Source organism: Notothenia rossii, assembly GCF_949606895.1.
Source record: "Notothenia rossii genome assembly, chromosome: 6".
Classification (NCBI taxonomy): Eukaryota; Metazoa; Chordata; class Actinopteri; order Perciformes; family Nototheniidae; genus Notothenia; species Notothenia rossii.
The window spans coordinates 47,177,812-47,199,922 of NC_136909.1; the positions used below are offsets into that span (position 1 = coordinate 47,177,812).

The 22,111-nt window shown below is 42.5% G+C and overlaps 1 long non-coding RNA gene across 1 annotated transcript in view; it reads left to right on the plus strand.

The window, feature by feature from the left end:
- Nucleotides 1-10,979, plus strand: part of LOC307043618 — a 51,415-nt gene extending 40,436 nt beyond the window's left edge. Inside the window, exons 2-3 of the long non-coding RNA XR_013809416.1 lie at nt 8,931-9,051; nt 10,520-10,979. This is a non-coding gene — a long non-coding RNA (uncharacterized lncRNA). The remainder of the gene's footprint in view (nt 1-8,930; nt 9,052-10,519) is intronic.
- The last annotated feature ends 11,132 nt before the right edge of the window (nt 10,980-22,111 follow it).

A 22,111-nucleotide genomic window follows, 5' to 3' on the forward strand; every position in this document is an offset into this window, starting at 1 on the left:
ACGGGGTACAACGGAGCTGATCCAGATTTGCTGCGGTCATGATGAAATTACAAAAATGTGGGCTGGCTTTACCTTGAACTCCTGGCAATGTCCCGCCCACGTCCCAACCTATCGTCCCATACAGTCGCTAGCTGAACCCCCTCCCTCAGCTGTGTGTCTGTGTGTTCAGCCTGATGTCTACGAGAGGGACTTAGAGTAAAGTTGTTATATATAATACATACAATGGCACTGTTCTAGCAGTAAACACTGAATAAAGAACATCTCAAGCACGTGTTTTGGAAGTAATATGTGACCCGCTGTATCGAAATCAGTCACTTGTAAAGGCATAATTACAAGTGGAGAACGGAGTAACTTAACGTCACAGCAGACATAACAACAGCCGGTGTTTCCCCCGGGAAACAAACACAATATACACAAACGCAAAAATACACAAACACACACTCATGAGCTTCCCCCAGACCAGTAATCCAAACGAAAATATTTTCTCTCCGTACTACTTTGATCATTTATTATCCGCTAATAATCAATCAGATCGATGAATTCGAGAGAAGAGGAAACTTTAAAGGCCTTTTTCTCAAAATGATGACTAGGTGACAGTCATTATATAATGTGACATATTCTGCTTAATATTTGGAGTACAAAAACAATCCTGATATTAGAAAGCTAGGAATTTCCTCTTTCCAGCGTTGTATACAACTCAAAATGTGTCTTCGGGTCGATGCGACTGATTTCGATAGAGCAAGTCACATATGGTCTGTGTTTACATTAGCAAGCATTGCTAACAGTCAGAGCTAATGCTGTACTGGAGAGAATATGTGTAAAGAAGCCGGATGTAAAAGGTACTCACCTTGTGGTAAACAACAGAGAGAAAGTATTTGAGTGCCATACTGTTTCAGAAATAATGCTTGATGTGGTTTGGAACATAATATGGCGTTTAATCACGGCAGCTGTGAGAATATAAAATCAATATGTTACGTGAATATTAAAGCTCACATGTCATGCTTTTCCGGTTATTACCCGTCCCCTTGTGTGTTATAAAGGTTTTTCTGCATGTAAACGGTGTGCAGAGTCAAAACCCTCAAAGTACACCCTGTAGCGAGTAAAACTCTAAAACAGAAAATACCTCCCCAAAACACCTCGTTGGAGAAACGTCATCATGACGTCATCATCCATTTGATTCTTCCGGGTACGTGCTTACGAAAGCACGTACCCGGAACTAAATGGGCCAATCCGTGGAGCCGTTACGTTACTTCCGCGGAGCCCTTACGTTAAGACCCCGCTGATTGGTCCAAATTGACCAATCGACACACACACACTCAGTGCAGGCAGCCCTGCTGATTTCTGCTCCGTGCTGCAGGCTGATAACAGACAGTTGGGATCGCGCAAAATTCTCTCTGCAGACCCATTCTCACAGCGTTTATCAACCTATAAACCTTTTTCTTACTCAATATCAAGCCACACTTATTTTTTTTATTTCGGCTGTGACTTTGTGTGTGTTCAGGTTGAGTTTGGCTGTGTTTGGCTGCGTATCGCTAAACAAGGAAATCACGGAGGGGGGGGAGGAGCTGCAGCGAGCCGTTTATTGGAGAAAGTGAATACTGCTGAATACACATACTTTACAGAGATGCTGTATGCGAAACCAATGTGAGTTTGGAAAATTGCACAGTATTTTTCTATTTTAGGTATACCTCAACAATGGAATTGTCTCCAATTGAGTGGAAATGGCCATGACATGTCACCTTTAAATAAATGCACCGTTTTATTTTGAAAAGCTTTATTTTGAAGAAAACCGGATGTTTACATATTACCTCACTTCCGCTTTCATATAGTCTTTGTTTTTGCCTAGAATGAAGAGAACAGAATGTTATGAATGAGAATATAAGGAGTAAAGGCTTGTGGAGTTATACAATAAACACACAATGTCTAAATCCTCTTATTTGACGCGATATTAGTCAAAGAAGGAAGCCGGGAGAAAGACACGCCCCTCGTCGAAGCAGCCAATGAGAAGAAGAGGAAAATCAGATATACTTGAGTGTACAGGAGACCATGCTCGCTCTCTCTTTTCGCCCACACAGCTGTGTTGACTTGTCTGTTTGATCCAATACAACGTTACTTAATTAAATATTCTTTTAAACTTCCTGAGACCCCATTTGTCTCCTTTTTAAACCTTACTCCTGGACTTTGAACAAAGAAACAATCTTCACAGCATTTAGCTGAGTGACCTCGGGCTCAACAGCGCCCTCTGTGACTGGACCCTGAACTTCCTGACGGACAGGCCACGGGCAGTGCGGGTGGGAAACATCACATCCTCCACCCTGATCCTCAACACCGGAGCCCCTCAAGGCTGCGTGCTCAGCCCTCTCCTCTACTCTCTGTTCACACACGACTGCATGGCCACACACAGCTCCAACACCATCGTGAAGTTTGCTGACGACACGACCGCCATCGGTCAGATCACAGACGGCGAAGAGCCGGCGTACAGAGAGGAGGTTGAAAACCTGACACCTTGGTGCCAGGATAACAACCTCCATCTCAACGTCAGCAAAACAAAGGAGCTGATTATGGATTACAGGAAGCAGCAGGGAGAGGGACACGCCCCCATCGCCATCAATGGGACTACGGTGGAGAGAGTCAGCAGCTTCAGGTTCCTCGGTGTCCACATCACTGAGGACCTGACATGGAATCTTCACACCACCACCATCACCAAGACAGCTCGACAGCAGCTCTTCTTCCTCCGCAGGCTGAGGAGGTTCAAAATGGATTCCAGGATACTCTGCAACTTCTACAGGTGCACCATAGAGGGTATCCTGACCTTCTACAGGTGCACCATAGAGACCACTCCTTTTCTTCTATTCAGCCCGTTCCTTTTCTCTGCTGTGTGTCTTCTCCAGGCCATCTTCTGCCTCATCATTGGTGGTGGAACTTTCTTCTGAGCTACTGTACACAGCTGTTTTTTTCTTGGTTTTGGTTTGATTTGCAGCTTTCAGAGCCCTTTTCTTCTCTCTTTCATTCTTTTTCTTTTCCTGTTCAGCCTTTTTATCTTCTTTTTCTTTGTGAGCCTTCTCCAACTCCATCTTCTCAGGTGTGTCGGTCACGATTCTTGTTTTCACTTTCTTTCTTACAATTTTTTTTTTCTTTATGTGGCTTTTGGCAAGGGAAGAAGACGTATGGTCTTCCCCTGTTGCACCTCTTTCACTGCTCTTTCCAACTCCTCAAGAGGAGTTGAAACCCTGTCTGTCTTCCTTTTGTATTTGCGTGGCATGATGGATTTTGGTCTAAAATTAAGAATGTCACATAGTTTTAGTGATCAAATGTAAGAATACAATGTACAATAACAATAAAATACAATAAAGTAATATATATTAAATAATCATAAGTTTTGGGTAAGTTGTGCCACTGGCACAACTTAACCCAGGCCCTTTGGCACAAATCACCCCAAGCCCACCATTTTGAAAAAAATGCATCCCCCAGCTGTTTTGAGCTAGCATCATGCTAACTGTATAGACTCATGGTGTAGCTTACTAAAGCACTAAAACATGTGTGAACTGTTTTCAAAGTTCTCTAGATTGTTCAAACACAGCAATCAAAAAACCTTGATCATAGAAATGTTACTTTGGAGGGCAAAAAAATGTTTTTTGAACTTAAATGTGCTTACCTCTCAAGCCATTTGTCTCTCTTCTTTGCAGGATGATTGAAATGGATGCCTCTTCAAAAATATGTGGTCACATGACCAACTTCTTCGATGGTTTTCTAGATAACAGGGGTGGCACTACTTGCCCCTTGGCACAAATTACCCCACTCTCCCCTATTTCTGTTTTTCTGTGTTATTGTGAAGCCTGTGACCTAAGATTTTCATCGACATAACTACTCTGTAGCTATGTTCGTGTGACAAATAAAGAACCTTGAACCTTACTGCTGGTAGACAGCCTTCTCTTCACAGAGCTCGCTGCTTGCATGCAGAGCAGACGCTCCAAAGGGGCGTGGCCAGCAGCAGCTCCAAAGGGGCGTGGCCAGCTGCAGCTCGGTTACATTTAAAGGGCCAGACCCAGAATCAGCACTTTAATAACAGGGCTGAAATAGAGGCGTATGAGGCATGCTACAATGGGTGATCTGTTTGGTATTTTGAGCAAAACACTTCAGAGACATGTTTTGTATAAATATATTATATTATAATATATTGTTTGAATATAGCATAATACTTGAGCTTTAAGGGCTGACAAATGGTTGCTTTGTCAACATACTGTAATTCTGAGACACACACTATAGTTTTTTGACTGTTTAGGGGCAGTGTAAGGGGTAACGTGCTACAACGTAACGCGTTACAATAATCAGATGTCTTTAACGCGTGACTGTTGAGAACAGCAGTAATTACAGTAGAGCTACTAAGCACGAAATTATCTGGTTACTTGCGTTACTTTAAGGCAGGGGTCGGCAACCCCTGGCACGCGTGCCAGCATTGGCACGCGGCACCGTAACCAGTGGCACACTAGGAATAAGTGGAATAAGAGTGCAACATATTTAAATAGTATTTTCGGATCCTGAACGAGACCCCCGCCAGAGCGCGTCTCCCCGTTACCTGCAGAAGGAAGCCATGCACGCAACGCAGCCCCGCTCTCCTTGAATCCAGGTGACTTTCTGCCGCTTTCCTCCGTGGTGCAGTGCTGATCGTTTCGCCATGGAGGAAAGCACTTCACTAATTGCAGTACCCATAAGGAGCTGTACAAATGCCGCAGTTTTTGCGTGGCTGTGTATTTAGTTGAAAGCCCAGTGGCGATCTGCTCATCTCTCATCGAAATAATATGTTACAAAGGGGCGGACTGGCCATCTGTGTGTTGAACTTTCCTGTCGGCTCCCAGACCGTAGTCGAGGAGGGCAGAAGCAACAAGCTTCAGGTTCAATAACCCACTTTAGCTTAAATGACTGGAGAGAGGCGAGCTCTTCTTGGGAGGCCGTTGCATTTATTTAGCTGTTCTTCTGTTTCACAAAATACATCACAGACCTCTGTTTTTCTGCTTCCTCGTTTCACTTCCAGAAACATACACACGTTCCCTCACTGTCGCTCTACCATCCACAAACACACATGCACAAGCCACACCCCTCTTTCTCTCTCTCTTAAAGGGACAGCGATCTCATCTCACTCTGCATGACCCTAATATCATAACATGTGTGCTCTGGAGAATCACAGAACGGACGATCGTCCTTATTATTATGCCGTTTAAACCAACTATTGAAATGTGTTTGTTAAATTCGGCATCATAAGTTGCGTTGACAGGTCCACACACTGCTTCCCCGCAGCGAGGCTCCCCCCGCCTTCCTGCTGATAGTTGACGAGCGTCAAGCTCCTCAACCCTCCCCCCCGTTGATAATTCTCGATCGTTGGCACGCTGATAACAATTTTTTTTTTTAAATGGCACTTCATATCAAAAAGGTTGCCGACCCCTGCTTTAAGGTCTTCGGCTAACTGCAAACCGGGAGGCCAGAAAAATAAATCAAACATCCCTTTTCGTTTAAGCTACACTCACGAGCTCACGGGTGAGGAGACGGAGCAGATATTTCAGAGTCTCATAGCAGAGATAAAGTGTCCTGTCGCAGCGTACATGAGATGTTGCCCATTACGACAGTGGAATCACTGTCTTCTCTTTCAACATGTTTTGTTGTCTATCTTTTCTCAACATGAGCAAGATACAGGTAAAGGCGGGGAGTGGCCATCAGACAGGAACACTTCAGCGAGCTCCCTGAACCAGAGTTATGATGGAAACTGAGCTACAGAAAACATGGCTGATGTTCAAATAAAGAGCAGACACAGAGTTCTGTGTTCAGTACTGTCCTTTTTAGATTAAGGATTTGAGCTGGTCTGATGAGGTTTAGCTTTATATTCTTATTTGTTATTTGATTTATGGTACTTTAAAAAAAACTAACTAGTAATTTGTCAAATGTAATCAGTAACCTAGTCTGAGTATGAAAATATAAAAGTAATCTCATTACTTTCAATTTCTTTTAGATTACCTCAATATCAAGTGCAATGCACATTTAAACAAGAGAAAATAAATAACAATAAGATGTTTTTATACTTGTAATGTAACAATCTAACTTTAGAAAAGAAGAAACCAAGATGTTTCATATAAAACATGTAGAAATAGTAATAGTAGTTTCCGGCCGTTGGAGTGGCAAGTGGTACGCACAAGAGGAACATGAATAGAGTGTTGCTAAGTGTTCTGAAGTGTTTCAATAGCAAAGGCTGGTCAAAGTTGCTCATTGTGATACATCTTTGTTAGGCACTGAGTCAAAACCAACATTTACAACGTGGACCGGTAGACACTGTCTTTCTTAGCCATCTCATATAAACACAATTTAGTATATTTGAGCTTAACTTGACCTGCTTTTCTATACAGATATTTAAATGATGTAAATAAATACATACAGTAGAGACTCTAAAACCATTTGTCATCTTCTGTAAATAGAAACCTGTCCATCCCATCTTTTTTTAATATTTCTAAAAATATGTGTTAGTGATAATGGGTACAATATGGATTCAAATAGATTCACTCATGTGCCTCGGTTTCTGTGACCTTTCTGTAGCAGATGAACTTTATGTGTCCGTGTATATCACATCAGATAATGTGAGTCTCTTTTATAGTGAATCCTCAAAGGAAAAGGCTGGTGATATGAAATGAAATGAAGAAAGAAAACTGGAAATAAAAAGCAGCCGCTGTAAAGGGAAGGTGGGAGAATGTAAACCATGAAACTATGGGCCCTATGAGACTGCAGGGAATAAATGTGACGGGGATCACTGTTACCATCACTATCACTATAGCAGGTATTTCCTTAATAGTAACTTATTCGCACATATATTTACATTTTTTACAGAGACTGTTATTTTACATTTACATTTCCCTGTATTGGAAGACTTTGTTAAAAAAATAAAACGTTTACAATGAGTGTATGCTGTTTCGACTGATATTTCAATCTGACCACCAACATGGTATTTCAAATAGAAAGAAAAGCCACATTGTGTACAGCATTAAAAAGCTAAATTGCTGGAGCACTAACTAACGTTTTTTTGGTTCATACCTTTTATAAACTGCTCCTTATTATGATTCAGGTTTATCATTTTAAAAATGACTATTCAAATGTAGTCAGTTAAATTTGACCACTATACAAAAGTGGCCTAACTTAGTTTTTCAAAGATAGTGTGACAGAGAGCAGGAGCAGTTGTCAGTGTGCTCACTCTTTATGAGGCCACACTGACACCATGTTGCACTCTGCTGCTCACACCACAACCTACCCATTCATTCACAACTACGCTCTTATCCCCCTATTCCCTTAACCTAATTGATGTAACCTCTTAGCAAAGAGATCACACCATTTTAACTAAATTGTAATAACTTTTACTGTAAAAATGTAAAACACCTAAGTGTTAAAGGTGGGGTATGTAATTTATTTCAGAAACACTTTTTGTTATATTCCATGGAATGCTCTTAACATCCCGATAGCAATGAATATATTAAATGCTTTGACAATAAATACTTTAAAAAAATTCATCTGTGGAAGCCGTAGTACTGTAAAAAGCACGACCAATCCGGCCCGGCTAAAGTAACTGGATGGCCTACCTGCCTGTCAGCCTTCCATCTGTGCACAAACTTATCTCGTGCGCTCATTGGTCATGTGCGCGTTCGTGTGTGTTGGAGGAGGGGCTCTGTAAGGAAGTGGCAGACTTTTTCCGGCTGTGTATTTTCAAATTTTAGCGCACTCGAGCTGGTTTCTCCAAAATTACCTACCCCACCTTTAATAAAGTGAAGCCAAGGAAGTATTTTCTTTACACATGGAAAGACAGGATAGATGTATTTGTACTTATGCACACATACACAGGATGTATAAATTATACACTGATACCAGAGGTGGACAAATCACTCAGATCTTGTAGCCTAATTAAGTTAAAGTACCAGAGTGTATAAATACTCTGTTACAAGTAAAAGTCCTGCATTCAAAATGTTACTCAAGTAAAAGTAGAAAAGTATTCTCATCAAAATATAGTGAAAGTAGCGACAGTAAAAGTAGTCATTGTGCAGATTGGTCCATTTCAGAATAATATATATGATATGTTTTATAATGATTGATCATTGTTCTCAAAGCTGGTAAAGGTGCAGCTAGTTTGAATGACTTTGTATACTGCAGGGTAGCTTGTGAATTTACTCCAGGTGGAACTAAAGTCTGATTTAACACTCGATTAGATTTCACATCATTCATCCACATCTGTAAAGTAACTAAAGGTATTAAATACATGTAGTGGAGTAAAGTACTAATTAGCACAAAGTTGAAATTAAGCACAGTACTTGAGTAGATGTACTTCGTTACTCAACACCACTGACTGATACTTATGCAATGTGTGCACATGTAAATAAAGCAGAACAACAAACATGGCTGTTGTTTTGTGCTCACAACTGCAGACTGTTGACATGCAGTGAGTGCACAGTATTACTGATCTGTGACAGCCACACATCAGATCATTTCATTTGCCAGAGCATTTGATTTATGTATTGCTGTTGTGAAGTAAAGAAAACATTAAAAAAGGTTTGTTGAACGCATTACTTTAACAAGATTAATTAGATCATTTATTCTATTTTTTTTTCTCCATATTTCTTCATGATATGATATTATGTTATTATTTTGTTCTGATTCAACACAAATCTGCCTCTTGAAAGAATTTGAAGGACATAAATTACAGCAATATATTCAATGTGTCCCCACGGGTGAGTGAGTGCTTCTGTGTCAAAGGAAGAGACAATGTCTTCATTTCATCTGCTCAACTTTTACCCGCAAGTCTCTCTTCATCCACCAGGTGATGCTCTGGTGTAGGACTTGACTGTATCTTGAAATGTGAACACTGTGTGTGTGCATGTGTGTGTGTGTATGTGTGTGTGTGTGTCCAGAAGAAGCTGTCAAAACATCCGTCCCAGTTGTCCCTCATATCTCTGCTGATCAGAGTCAGACAGGTTGCTGGTCCCGTTCTACCTGCAGTCACCTGCAGCCGGCCCCGCAGAGATGACTGAGGTGAGGCAATTACAGGAGCAGGCGATGGAAAACAGATGTGCAATTATGAGAACAGAGGTGTGCACTTAGCCCGCTCATTGTCCCACCAACCTCGGCGCTGCAATGCTCTATGCAATCCACCAACTGCTAATTGAGTCCTCATCACACCCTGAGAGCTACAAGCACTGGTCATACAAATACAAGTTGGAGTCAAGTCCTCGTCACCACGTGCTTCTGCAGAAACATCAGCTGTGAGAGTTTTAGGGACCACTTCAATCGGCTGCCATGATGCTAGTGATCCAAAGCTGTGACAAATCAGTGGCTTCTACTAATATGTCTGAAGATAGGCAGGTAAACTTCACATGCCAGAAGTTGTAATTCAGACATTTTGTAAAAAAAAGCCTTCTTTAACCATATTGTATATCCCCAACTGAATTAATCCATCCATGTTCATTGTCACTGACTGGATTCTATCTGTGGAGTGATGCAATAAATACTCAATGTTTACATCCTTACCGTAGTGGCCAAAATCATAGAGAAATGAAACTGAAATGAAACTCAAAAGTAAAACTGCAGCTGGGGCACCAGTTAGCGAGGCGCACACAGGAATGATGGAAGTCCAGCAAGATGGTAGATTCGTACATTTATTTGTTAATCCAATATCATCCAACATCACAAAGTTTCCAATGTGCCCTGAGCCTTTCCTGTGGCATGCTTGTTTAACCAAGGAAACTAAACATATGCCTGCTGGTGCTCTATTCCCATTGCCACCTGGCTCCCATTTATACCTAAAACCAGGTGCCCAAATCCCCCCAAAATGCCGAAAGCTGCCTTCAAAATAAAAGCACAAACAATTACTTCAACTCAAATAATTGCAATAAATAATTATACATTTAATAATTGCAATAGTTAATTATACATTCAATTTAAACAAAAACATCATGAAAATAAATGTTAGAGTATTAAGAAAAAACACTTACTTTCCATCTCACTTCAGTAACGATACACTACGGCTTGCATTGGTAGTGAATCTATGGATTGGTCGCAAATGGTTATAAAGTCTGCGCTACTTATTTGATAATTACGTTAATCCTGTGAATACTGGGGTGCCTGGAGGTAAGTCGTACATACTGCTTAAACACAATACAAAAAGATCCTGCTTATGAGGAACAAGAGGTCAGAGGTCAGTTTTGAATGCAGGTTTAATGTAATATCGCTCTAAACGCTCAAAGAAATTCAGCCAACAATTGTTTAGCGCTGAAGAACACAACAGATCATTTAGTCCACAGTATCTGCGGGGCAGGGGGTGATAACTGGCGCTGCTGAACAGATTCAAGTTCAGCTCACAGTCCTCCCGAAAGGCACATGTTTTGTATTGTAGACAGCAGCCATGTCAGTTGAGATGGATTCTGTACTAAATGGAGGATGCAAAACTGTCTTCACACATGTACACAGAATGCATTTACCCATAATCATTTAACCCATACAGCGCCAGCAAGCAGTGTGATGAGCCGACGTAAACCTGGGTCATCCTGGGACTTGAAGCCTCTGCACCCAAGCCAAGTCTCTACCATGGACTGAATAAAGGTCTCTCGTACTGTATGCTGACTTGAGTAATGCCAAGTTCACAAACACAACTTTCACAGTCGCTAGGTGGCTGTGCTGTTCACACTTGAAGGCGCTGTTGTTTTCACACTACAGGACTGGCCAGCGACAGGATGACACACCACAAGATCTTTCACCACGAGGTATCTCCGATAAGCGTCAGGGAGAAATGACAGAGAAAATTATGTAATATAATGGGAACCAGTTTTCATTTAATCTTTACGCAGACTTTTCAATGAAGTCAAGTCTGTTGATGTTGTTGGTGGCACACCTCTTCACAGAATAACTTGCTTCCACATGTCTTTACTACAATAATTAAAACGTTGGTACAACAACAACCTTGGTCCGTGCTGAAGATGCGACCCCTTCCCCTGGTTTCTTCTTAACTCAAACAAACAAAAGGGTACAATTAGACATACTGTCTACCTACTACCTTCACTCATCACTTCTGAACGCTTCCATCACACATGACATGTACTTGTGTGAAGAATACAATACAGAGCTATAGAAAGACATTCACACCCTACTTTGGTGTGTGTGTGTGTGTGTGTGTGTGTGTGTGTGTGTGTGTGTGTGTGTGTGTGTGTGTGTGTGTGTGTGTGTGTGTGTGTGTGTGTGTGTGTGTGTGTGTGTGTGTGAGATTGTCGCATTTGACTTTACGGTACACTAATTAAATATAAAAAACCTTACTTTGTATGTACTACAATTCATCTAGTTTCAGTTATAAGTTAGCAAAATCGATGAAATGTAGCTAAATTATGCTTGATAGTTGAATATGCTTTAAGAAACAAACTACCTCCATCCCAGCTCTCCAGAGGGTTTCATTTATGTTGTTACTAACAGTGTTGCAGCACCTCCTTTAAAACAGACGCTTCAGATTGATTATAATAAGGGGAAATAAGAAGGGAATATTTCAAGCTGGTTATGGAAATAAGTTATTGGGCCTTTTTTATCAACTCATATTTGTTAGAAAATGTTTTCAACTTTGATTGACTGAATTAAAACATTTGGGCTTACTTGCACATGAATACTATATGTTTACATACAAGTACAATATAAGAAGTTTCATGTGTGGGCCATATTACATTATACTTTTAGAATTAGCTGTGGACTATTACATATGGACCACGGCTGCAGTAGGCCCCCGGGCCGTAGTTTGGCCCCCCTGGGCTAAACACATTGGGTCACTTCAAGTCGCTCCTCCACACGTCCCTCGTTCCCAGGATGTTCTAGGGCGACTACATGCTTCCTTCATGCTGAAGTTAAGACCTCATGACATTTATTGCCATCTCACTATATATGACCACAGAAATGTTATGGAAGCTTCCAGTAGTTTGCGTCTTTATTTTATGTGAGCCTATATTAAGAAAACATGTAGTATTCAAACTGATTTATTCATTTACTTTCTGTGTATTGGGCATCAGATGTTCCACAGCAGAGACGCTGAGCTGTTCCACACTTTGTTTTCCTGTAAATGAGCAAATGATAGGTATTGATTTATGACTCAATAGAAACACATATTTGTTTAATGATGAAGGTAATGTAAGACTAATAGTAATAATACATTGAACTCTCTGTCATGTATTATCTTACTGTATCTCTCCTCCAGGTTAAATCATGTACACAACTCGTTCTTTCATTGCTATCAGTCATGTTCGAGAAGTAGAAACACAATATCAGAAAATAAGTCTAACCTGACAGCAACAAAACATTTCCATAGAGAAAACAAGTATCATAACAAAACAATATAGCTTGAAATGAACCAATTATCTTGAAGGCTTTACAGGGTTAGAGTTAAAGATAATTAGCTTATTAAACATTCACTGAAACATAATGTCAGGCCGATTATCACATTGCTATCGTCAAAGTTAAAGTTAGATTATGCTAGTTTATTAGCATTTATCTGAGCTGGCTAGCAATTCAAATGAGTCAACAGTTCTATGTATAAAATAATGATATAATAGAGCTGTTATGGTGAAGTACACCTCGGACATTTAATGGCTCCTTTTCATTATGTCGTTTTTTTGTGGTTTTATCTTTTTGGAAAATGTAACTGACAGTAGTCAGTGATCTGTAATCAAGACTTTAATGAAGAGTCAAATTATATTGTGGATTTGGAGAAACGCTGACACCCCTTTTCTTATCCAATGTCTATAAACATTATACAGAAATACACAAGGAACATTGTTGACCTTTTGGTTTAAATGTTGAGACCAACCAGTCTAATCCCTTTTGGTTTGAGTGAGGGACACTGAGAACAGAGGTTAGTAAGGCTGGTTTGCAAGCTAAGGACATTTATTTGTTCCATGTACAGGTTGTCTTTTACATGGCATGTACACTGTGTTTATGTTTGTGATTGTGTTCAGACTGTAATATAACATCTAGTAATCGTTCCGTGTAGCATTTTGAGACTTCAAAACAACGGTGTGACCGCTGGTCACGTCGGCTGTTTATATGCTGACACACCTACTCTTTGCCTCTCATTTTGACTTATGCATGCCCCCGCCGACTGATAAAAACATGGAGGCCATGCAGAATGAAGTGCCTCTGCTGATGAGGGAGAGATTGAAGGACCCACATGCCTTTCCTGTGTCTCTCCGGGCTTCTGAGGAGATCGGCTGCTTACTCAGGAGTGAAAGCCTCAAATTAAAGTGTTTGTGCTGACAAAGGACAAATGGGATTTTTCTTTCGCGCAAACGGTGCAGGATTGTGTTGGCTTGCTCAAAGTGTCAGGGAAAATAGTCTCCTGGTCGACACCTCTAATGAAACATGTGCACGATATTAGGCATATTGCTGCCGATGTTTAGGTTGTACATGCATAAAGAGGTAGGCAGAGGAAGAGGAGGAAAAAAAGAGAGGATACAAGAAAGGAGGGAACAGAGAGAGAGACACCGCTCCTCTCTCCTGTGTATAGATATTTCTTTTGTACCCTTGAAGAAAGAGTAAATTGAATATTCATGAGTGAGCATGAATAAGTGCTCTGTCAGCCAGTAGTGTCACTGATAGATGAGGGGGGGACCTGTGTGGGGCTCCAATGGCCGGCTGCGGTCTTCTATAGAGAGCCATGAGCTTTAAGTACAGGAAGACTTGCCCTGAAACAGACGGGATGGAGGGGTTCACTTCAATCGTTGCATATATTGAGCTCCACATTGATAAGGCCAGGCTGGGGCTGGTGTTAAAATGATTCTATAACTGGAGCTGGGAAAAAAATGTCTCCCACAAAAAAGATGAAGGAGAGAGATTATTTTATTTTTCACACGGCTGGACACAAGTCTTGGGATCTCTCCTCTGATTCCTGTTTTCCAGCCAGTGAGTCTGTGGTCCAGAAACCCCCTCTTATTTTCTCTGACAAGTTCTCTCAGTTGCTTCTCAATCCCCAGTGTCTACCTCGTCCTCTTCCCCCCTGCAAGAGGGGGAGGCTGACACACAGACAGAACCGGATCATTTCACCACTGATATTTTGATGTGATAATTGCATTCATGAAGCCACGCCTCGGCCGCTGTGCAGCTCGTCTGTACAAGAGTACATGAGGAGTGTTCCAAATGTAAAATGTTCTGCTGAAGGGGATCAGCGAGGCTCTTTGGCCAAAACAAGGCAATTACAAAGTGTGCAGACTGGCCTGGGCTGCAGAAACTCCAGTCAGCAGGCCTGGCTCCACCAACACACAGCAGATGGCACTTATCTTCAGGCAAAGAGACACAACACACACACACACACACACACACACACACACACACACACACACACACACACACACACACACACACACACACACACACACACACACACACACACACACACACACACACACACACACACATGAAACAAAGAGAGAATGATAGAGAGAAAGCGCTGGTGCCTGACGTGTCCCAGTGGTGCGAGGCCCAGTCAAAGTTCTATCCACTCACTTTGATTTTTCTGTGGCTCATCTAATGTAAGCCTAACTAACTGGAAAAAGCCTGGAAAAAACACATACTTTAAAGTTAACCTTATTTAATTACTCCTCTCTTCATTCTATCTTATTAACACTAGAACCGCTGACGGGTACATTTTACCGGCAGCTGTTTCTTGATTGTACAGTATGTCACTTTTTTTCAACAAAATATTAAAGTCTCCCAGTCTGTGACTTTTCCTGAAAGTGTGTAATGTAGCACCCTCTGTTGTTAAAAATGGTCAATATGAAGTCAGATGGAAAAAATTGCCAAAAATATTGCCATTTATACCCATCAGCGCCAGCGGGTAATATTTAACTTATAGAAAATCTAGTGATCTTTGCGCTATTGATCTCGCGCATAAACATGACGTGTTGTAATAGCAACGCCTGTTGTTTACTGCGGTTCCTTATACATAGATATAGATATATAGATATATAGAGAGAGAGAGAGAGAGAGAGAGAGAGAGAGAGAGAGAGAGAGAGAGAGAGAGAGAGAGAGAGAGAGAGAGAGAGAGAGAGAGAGAGAGAGAGAGAGAGAGAGAGAGAGAGAGAGAGAGATGCAAGAAAAAGTATGTGAACCCTTTGGAACTGCCTGGATTTCTGCACAAATTGGCCATAAAATGTGTTCTGATCTTCATCTAAGTCACAACAATAGACAAACACAGTCTGCTTAAGCTAAAACCACACAAACAATTATATGTTTTTATGTTTTTATTGAACACACCATGTAAACATTCACAGTGCAGGGTGGAAAAAGTGAAATGTGAACCCTTGGATTGAATAACTGGTTGACCCTCCTTTGGCAGCAATAACCTCAACCAAACGTTACCTATAGTTGCATATCAGACCTGCACAACGGTCAGGAGGAATTTTGGACCATTCCTCTTTACAAAACTGTTTCAGTTCAGCAATATTCTTGGGATGTCTGGTGTGAATCGCTCTCTTGAGGTCATTCCACAGCATCTCAATTGGATTGAGGTCAGGACTCTGACTGGGCCACTCCAGAAGGCCTATTTTCTTCTGTTGAAGCCATTCTGTTGATTTACTTCTGTGCTTTGGGTTGTTGTCCTGTTGCATCACCCATCTTCTGTTGAGCTTCAATTGGTGGACAGATGGCCTTAAGTTCTCCAGCAAAATGTCTTGATAAACTTGAGAATTCATTTTTCCGTCAATGATGGCAATCTGTCCAGGCAGCAAAGCAGCCCCAAACCATGACGATCCATCCACCATACTTCACATTTGGGATGAGGTTTTGATGTTGGTGTGCTGTGCCTTTTTTTCTCCACACATAGCGTTGTGTGTTCCTTCCAAACAACTCAACTTTGGTTTCATCTGTCCACAGAATATTTTGCCAGTAGTGCTGTGGAACATCCAGGTGCTCTTTTGCAAACTTCAAACGTGCAGATCAGAACACATTTTATGACCAACTTATGCAGAAATCCAGGTAATTCCAAAGGGTTCATATTTTTCTTGCAACTTTAGATAGATAGATAGAGAGATAGATAGAGAGAGAGAGAGAGATATATATAGTTATAGATAGAGAGAGAGAGAGAGAGAGAGATGGATAGAGAGATGGATAGAGAGAGAGAGATAGATAGTTATAGATAGAGAGATAGATAGATAGATAGATAGATAGAAAGATAGATAGATAGATAGAGAGATAGAGAGATAGAGAGATAGACATATTGGTTAAGTTTCATCACTGTGCGATCAAAACTCACTGTTAACCCTGTGTTCTAGTATGATAAATAAAATAACTTTGTATCTTGAAAATCATTGCATTCTAATAGCGGTTTAGAATTTTACCCGTTGGCGGTTTTAGGTATACAGCGACCCCTGGGAGTTCTAGTGTTAATTTCAAGGTCTTTCTGTCTGAAATAAACCACATTTGGATTTTGGTACAAAAACTATTTAATAACTCTTATACAGTATGCTTGTAAGAAGGTGTGAACAAAAGAGTATTCAATATGCATACTGTTGGGGGGCAGCAAAGGCTGAGTTGTATGCCTTACTATGGACCCTACATTTCCCATGATGCAGGCGTCATTATACAACCGTTTTCACTGGATTTGTCACTTCCTGTGAAAAGGAAATTGGCTTTGACATAAAAAATGGTGAAGCCCCTCTTCAGCAAATAGGTCTTTGCTAATACTAAAATAGACTGTAGACTGGCAGCCTTGTGCCATCAGAAGGGAGGATTGTTCATCCTTCTGTAATAAACTAAAAGAGGGTCCGGGGAAAGGGGATGGACAGTCTTCACCAGCAAGAGGATTCAAATCATCTCCGCTATTGCCTCATTTGGTCAGCTAGTTTTTCATCTTGAGGGCCTTATACTAATGTTAATACATATGAATTAGAACTGGTATATGTAATACCAGGTTAAATCATCTGGTGCACGCATTTCTTAGATATGCATCAGGTTTTGTTCAATTCAATTCACTACCAATGTGGATTTGATATAGGTAAAATATACATGTAAGTGCTGGGCATGGGGTTTCAATAAATATAACAGAACCCAAAGCCCTTGCCTTGGACATGCAAATATTTTCTCAGATCATAATTAATCTGATCATAGCATGAAGTCTAACATAAAGCCCCTTGAAGAAAAGTGAGACTGACAAATAATTGTATTAAATGTGCAAAAGGGCCAAATGCATAGGGGAGTACCAGAAAGATGTGCAAAGCGCGTGTCATTTTGCATCTCCAAACGGCCGTCCAGAGCCATAATACAGATGGCCCAGCAGCCCATCCTTGCCTCCCACTGCTCTGTTTTCATTCCTCTATTTTGGTGATAATGTATTGTCTACTCTACAGGGTGTGTAATGATCCTCGAGAGCAGCCGTATACCACTAACAGGCACTTCTGTCAAACACATCACCATCGCTGTGCTCATTGATTTGTGTTGCCTTTAAAATGGGCTGTTTCCTCTGAGCCGGGCGCTGCTGTAATTGCATCTTGCTTAAATGATTCAAAGAAGGCGGTCTGTTGCTCTTACCTCCACTTCCCCTCTCTTCATTGTCACTGTCACCCTCACTTATTTCATTACGGATTCAGCAGACTTGATAAAACAGCAGGGGTGACCCATTCCACAGCGCTTAGCCAGCCCGGCTGAGACAAAGAAGTGGTCAAGCGGGGCAACAAATCACACCAAATGGAGCGTTTGCTCTTTGTGCAGCGTAGTTATGGAGAACTGATAGCAGCATCCAGAATACTGAATAGGTGTAATAAATGCTGAAGAAGGGGGATTCTTCTCCTAATTGGGTGAGGGGGGGGGGGGGGTGATGGAAGCACCGGCATTCCCCTTTTTGTATCTGGAAATGAGTTCTCTGAAATAGTCTAATAGCCTGTACAGAGTTAAAAGGGGTAGAGCGATCCCCCCCTACCACTCCTTCTCCTCAGAGCTATCCCATCCTGTCTTTGGGCTGACAGATAAACATGTTCTCTGCTAGCTAATTGCTCTACCTGTTTCTACCCAGTCTCAAGTGACAGGCTAGCTGTGTCTACGTGAAGCCTCAGATCTCCTGGACCCCACAATGCTGGAGTAAGATACTCAAATATACAACAGCCAAAGTGAGGCTGAGCAACTTCTGAGGCAGAAAGTGGAGGATTATGTACCTTGAAGCGTACTGTGTAACTTTCCAAATGAGCGGTGAAGTTTACAGCTAATAGAGACAGCTGTCGGACAGGCATTGATGGATTAACTAACATGACAAGTGCGGAGGGAAATATGACAGCACCTGTCTAATGATATCAACATCAACAAGCAAGACAGAAAATGTAAAAGGTAGCCCAAGAAATGCATACCTTAGCACAGCGAGTCTCCTCCTTTTCACAATGAAATAAAGATGTTCCCAAATCAATATGCAGCCATATACATCAATATACATGTGCTGCAGGTCCTCACAGTATTCCATGGAGGTACCTTTGTGTGAATGGACTGCAAGTGGTCATAAAAGATGCAGGCCCTCGGCTGGACACTGACTGCCTCCAATCAGAGGAATAATAGTACAAAGGGCTACTAAATCATTGAGACAGCTGCTCTGCTCTGCAGACTGCTCTAGTCCAGCACAACGCTGCTAACAGATCAGTGCAGAGGACATGAGAGACATTGAGGCCCATAATCCTCCAGAGTCCAGACGAAGCCTCTGCTTGGTTTCCCGGAGAGCAGTCAGAACTAGAGATGACTTTCAACCCAAGAGTCTGCGGGAAAGAAAATACTTATCATTCGGAAGCATCAAAACCGACTCTGCATAATAAAAGCAGGACGTTGTTTCAATACACTGGAAACTGTGGAATTCTTAGAAGTTAAAGACACACGGTCTTATCGGTCCTTTTTTAGACATGAGAGGGAGGACTAGTGGACAAACTGTCCTCTCTTCTCAGACTCATGAAGATCATCTTGAAAGGGGAATCTGGGAACTGTTGATGAAGTGACCCAAATATGAGGCGAGGTCATTGCAGAACAATTTGATTTGGATGTTAGCTGAGAGAGTGTGCCGTATAGCTGGAAGAGAGATGGAGAGAAAGCATGTTGTTTAAGTAAAACCCTCAAGAACATTATGATTTATTTAAGTGAGGAGAAAATATGAATAATGTATTGGCTATACGGAGCATGAATCTCTTTTGTACTAATTGTCAGGAAGGCTTGTATCCAGTGTGTGAGGGTGGAGGGGCTGGAGGAGCCAGAGATCACAGGGGCGCTGAGGCTCAAAGCCCACCGTCCTACAGCCACAGCCATTGACTTGCAAATGAGCTCAAGGAGTCTAACTAATGGGGGGGCTAATGAAAGCAGTGGTAGGGCTCAAGTGAAGAAATAATCTGGGACCCCCATTTCCCTTTACCCCTCTTTATCTGACTTTCTCTCTCTCACTTCCACCATTCCCTGGCTCGATCGTCCTCTCTCTTTCCACAAGATGGTGCCATTGAAGTTGATTGCAGAACGCATCAATATGTGAACAAAGTTGTTGGTGGTGGGGTGCAGTGGTGGTGGTGATAGGGGGGTGTTGATAGAATTAGCATTCATTTGAAGCAACCCCTCACCCCCCTCATATTCTCCCTTATTTATTCTGTAGCTTTTGGCACATTTTCTGGTTCTCCGCTCCCAGGAGGAGTGATGGAGGGAGATGGAGCAGGATGTTTAACATGTGTGACAGGCTGTTATGGTAACTTTTGCACTTATTCTTTCTTGTTTGCACAGGAGAGGGTTAGCCAATTGATAAGTCATTGGTCCTTGGTTAGAGGATAGAGGGTTAAATCAGATTCTGTGCCCTGCAGTGGTCTCTCTTTGAAGCAGTGTGACTCCTCAGTGCATGTGGAACTCCCTGTGATTATTATCACTACTACTGCGACTGTGGCTGTTACATAGAGACATTAACCACTGAAAACTGTCTCTCTTAGGCCCCGTCCACACAGAGACGAAAACGAAAATGAACCGAAGTCGATATAAAAAAAGTGGATTTAGTGAAGTATCAGCCGGGGTAAAACAAGACAAACAACAGGAAATGGACTATAGAAGGACACAAAAGGACACAGGGTACAGTTTATAAAGAAAATGCCAGTTTGAACAGGTGGGTTTTGCGTTGGGTTTTGAATGTTGTAATGGAATCAGACTGTCGGATGTGTAGTGGCAGGGAGTTAGTTCCAGAGTCTGGGAGCCGAACAGCTGAAAGCTTGAGCACCCATGGTTTTGAGGCGAGAGCTTGGGATGGTGAGAAGTCTTCCTGACGAAGAGCGGAGGGTGCGGGAGGGGGTGTACTCCTGAAGGAGGTCGGTGATGTAGATGGGGGCAAGGTTATGGAGAGCTTTATAAGTGAGTAGAAGGTTTTTGTAGTCAATACGGTAGCGTACAGGAAGCCAGTGTAGCTGAGTGAGAATGGGGGTGATGTGGTCGGATGAGTTGGTGCGGGTGATGATCCGGGCAGCAGAGTTCTGGATTATTTGCAGTCTATTGAGGAGTTTGATGGGAAGGCCAGTCAGAAGTGCATTGCAGTAATCAATCCGGGATGTGACAAATGAGTGGACCAGGATTTCAGTGCTGGGTTGGGGCAGAGATGAGTGGAGTCTGGAGATGTTCCGAAGATGAAAGAAGGCGGTACGGGTGATTTTTTTTATGTGTGGTGCGAATGAGAGGGAGCCGTCCAGAATGACACCGAGGCTTTTCACTTGGGCAGCGAATGGTATAGGGAAGCCGTCGATGGTGATGTTTGGTGCTGGGGTGTTATTTGACTTGGTGAGGGTGGATTTGGAGCAGATGAGCAGGGCCTCAGTTTTGCTACTGTTAAGCATCAGGAGGTTCCTGCTCATCCAGCTCCTGATGTCCTCAAGGCAGGTGGTGAGGGAGGTGGGGGCAGGGTAGTGGTGGGTTTGGAGGAAATGTAGACCTGTGTGTCGTCGGCATAGCAGAGACAATTAACCTCATGATGACGGAGGATTTTGCCCAGGGGGAAGAGATATATGATGAATAGGAGTGGACCCAGTACTGACCCCTGGGGGACACCCAGTGAAATAGCACTTTCTTGCGACTTGTGATTACTGAGTTGTAAAAACTGTTGTCTGTCAGTGAGGTATGATGAGAACCGGGAGAGTGCAACACCAGTGATCCCAATGCCAGCCAGGCGGTCCAGGAGTAGTGGTTGAGAGATGGTATTGAATGCTGCGCTGAGGTCAAGGAGGATGAGGATGGTGAGAAGTCCGGAGTCAGCTGCACGGAGGAGGTCGTTGGTGATTTTAACCAGGGCTGTTTCAGTACTGTGTTTTTGGCAGAAACCAGATTGGAAGGGATCATGGAGGTTGTTTGTGTCAAGATGGGACTGAAGCTGTGCGGCAACCACCCTCTCAAGGGTCTTGGAAATGAAGGGTAGGTTGGAGATGGGCCTGTAGTGGTTTAGATCGGCTGGGTCAGTACCGGGTTTTTTGAGGATGGGAGTGATTGCAGCCAGTTTGAGGGAGGTGGGTACAATTCCAGAGGTGAGGGAGGAGTTAATTATGTCGGTGACCATGGGTGATATGGCTGGTAGGCAAGGCTTGACCAGGGTGGTGGGAAGAGGATCAAGCTGACAGGTGGTGGTTTTGGCTTTAAGGATGAGCTCTGAGATGGTGTATTCCGATGCTTGGGTGAAGATGGAGAGGGAGCTGATAAGTGATGGACCAGTGGTAGCCATCTAGGGTGGATCAGTTGAGGAGGTGCATGCTGAGGCCAGCTCTAGGTGAATGGTGTTAATTTTGGAGTGAAAAAATTGCAGAAAGTCAGTACATTGGTCAATGGAGATATCTGGAGGGAGGGTTTGATGAGACTGAAGTGGGTGACTGACTGTGGAGAAAATAACTCTGTTGTTACCAGTGCTGATGAGGTTGCAGTAATAAGAGGATTTGGCATTGGAAAGCGCGTTCTTGTAGAGGTGAAGGTGATCCGAGTACATTTGCGTGTGAACTGAGAGTCCGGTGCTTTTGCAAAGCCGCTCCAGTCGGCGGCCAGTCGGCAGCCAGTCGGCGGCCATTCGTTTTGAGCTGACGTAGCTCAGAGGTGAACCAGGGGGCGGGGT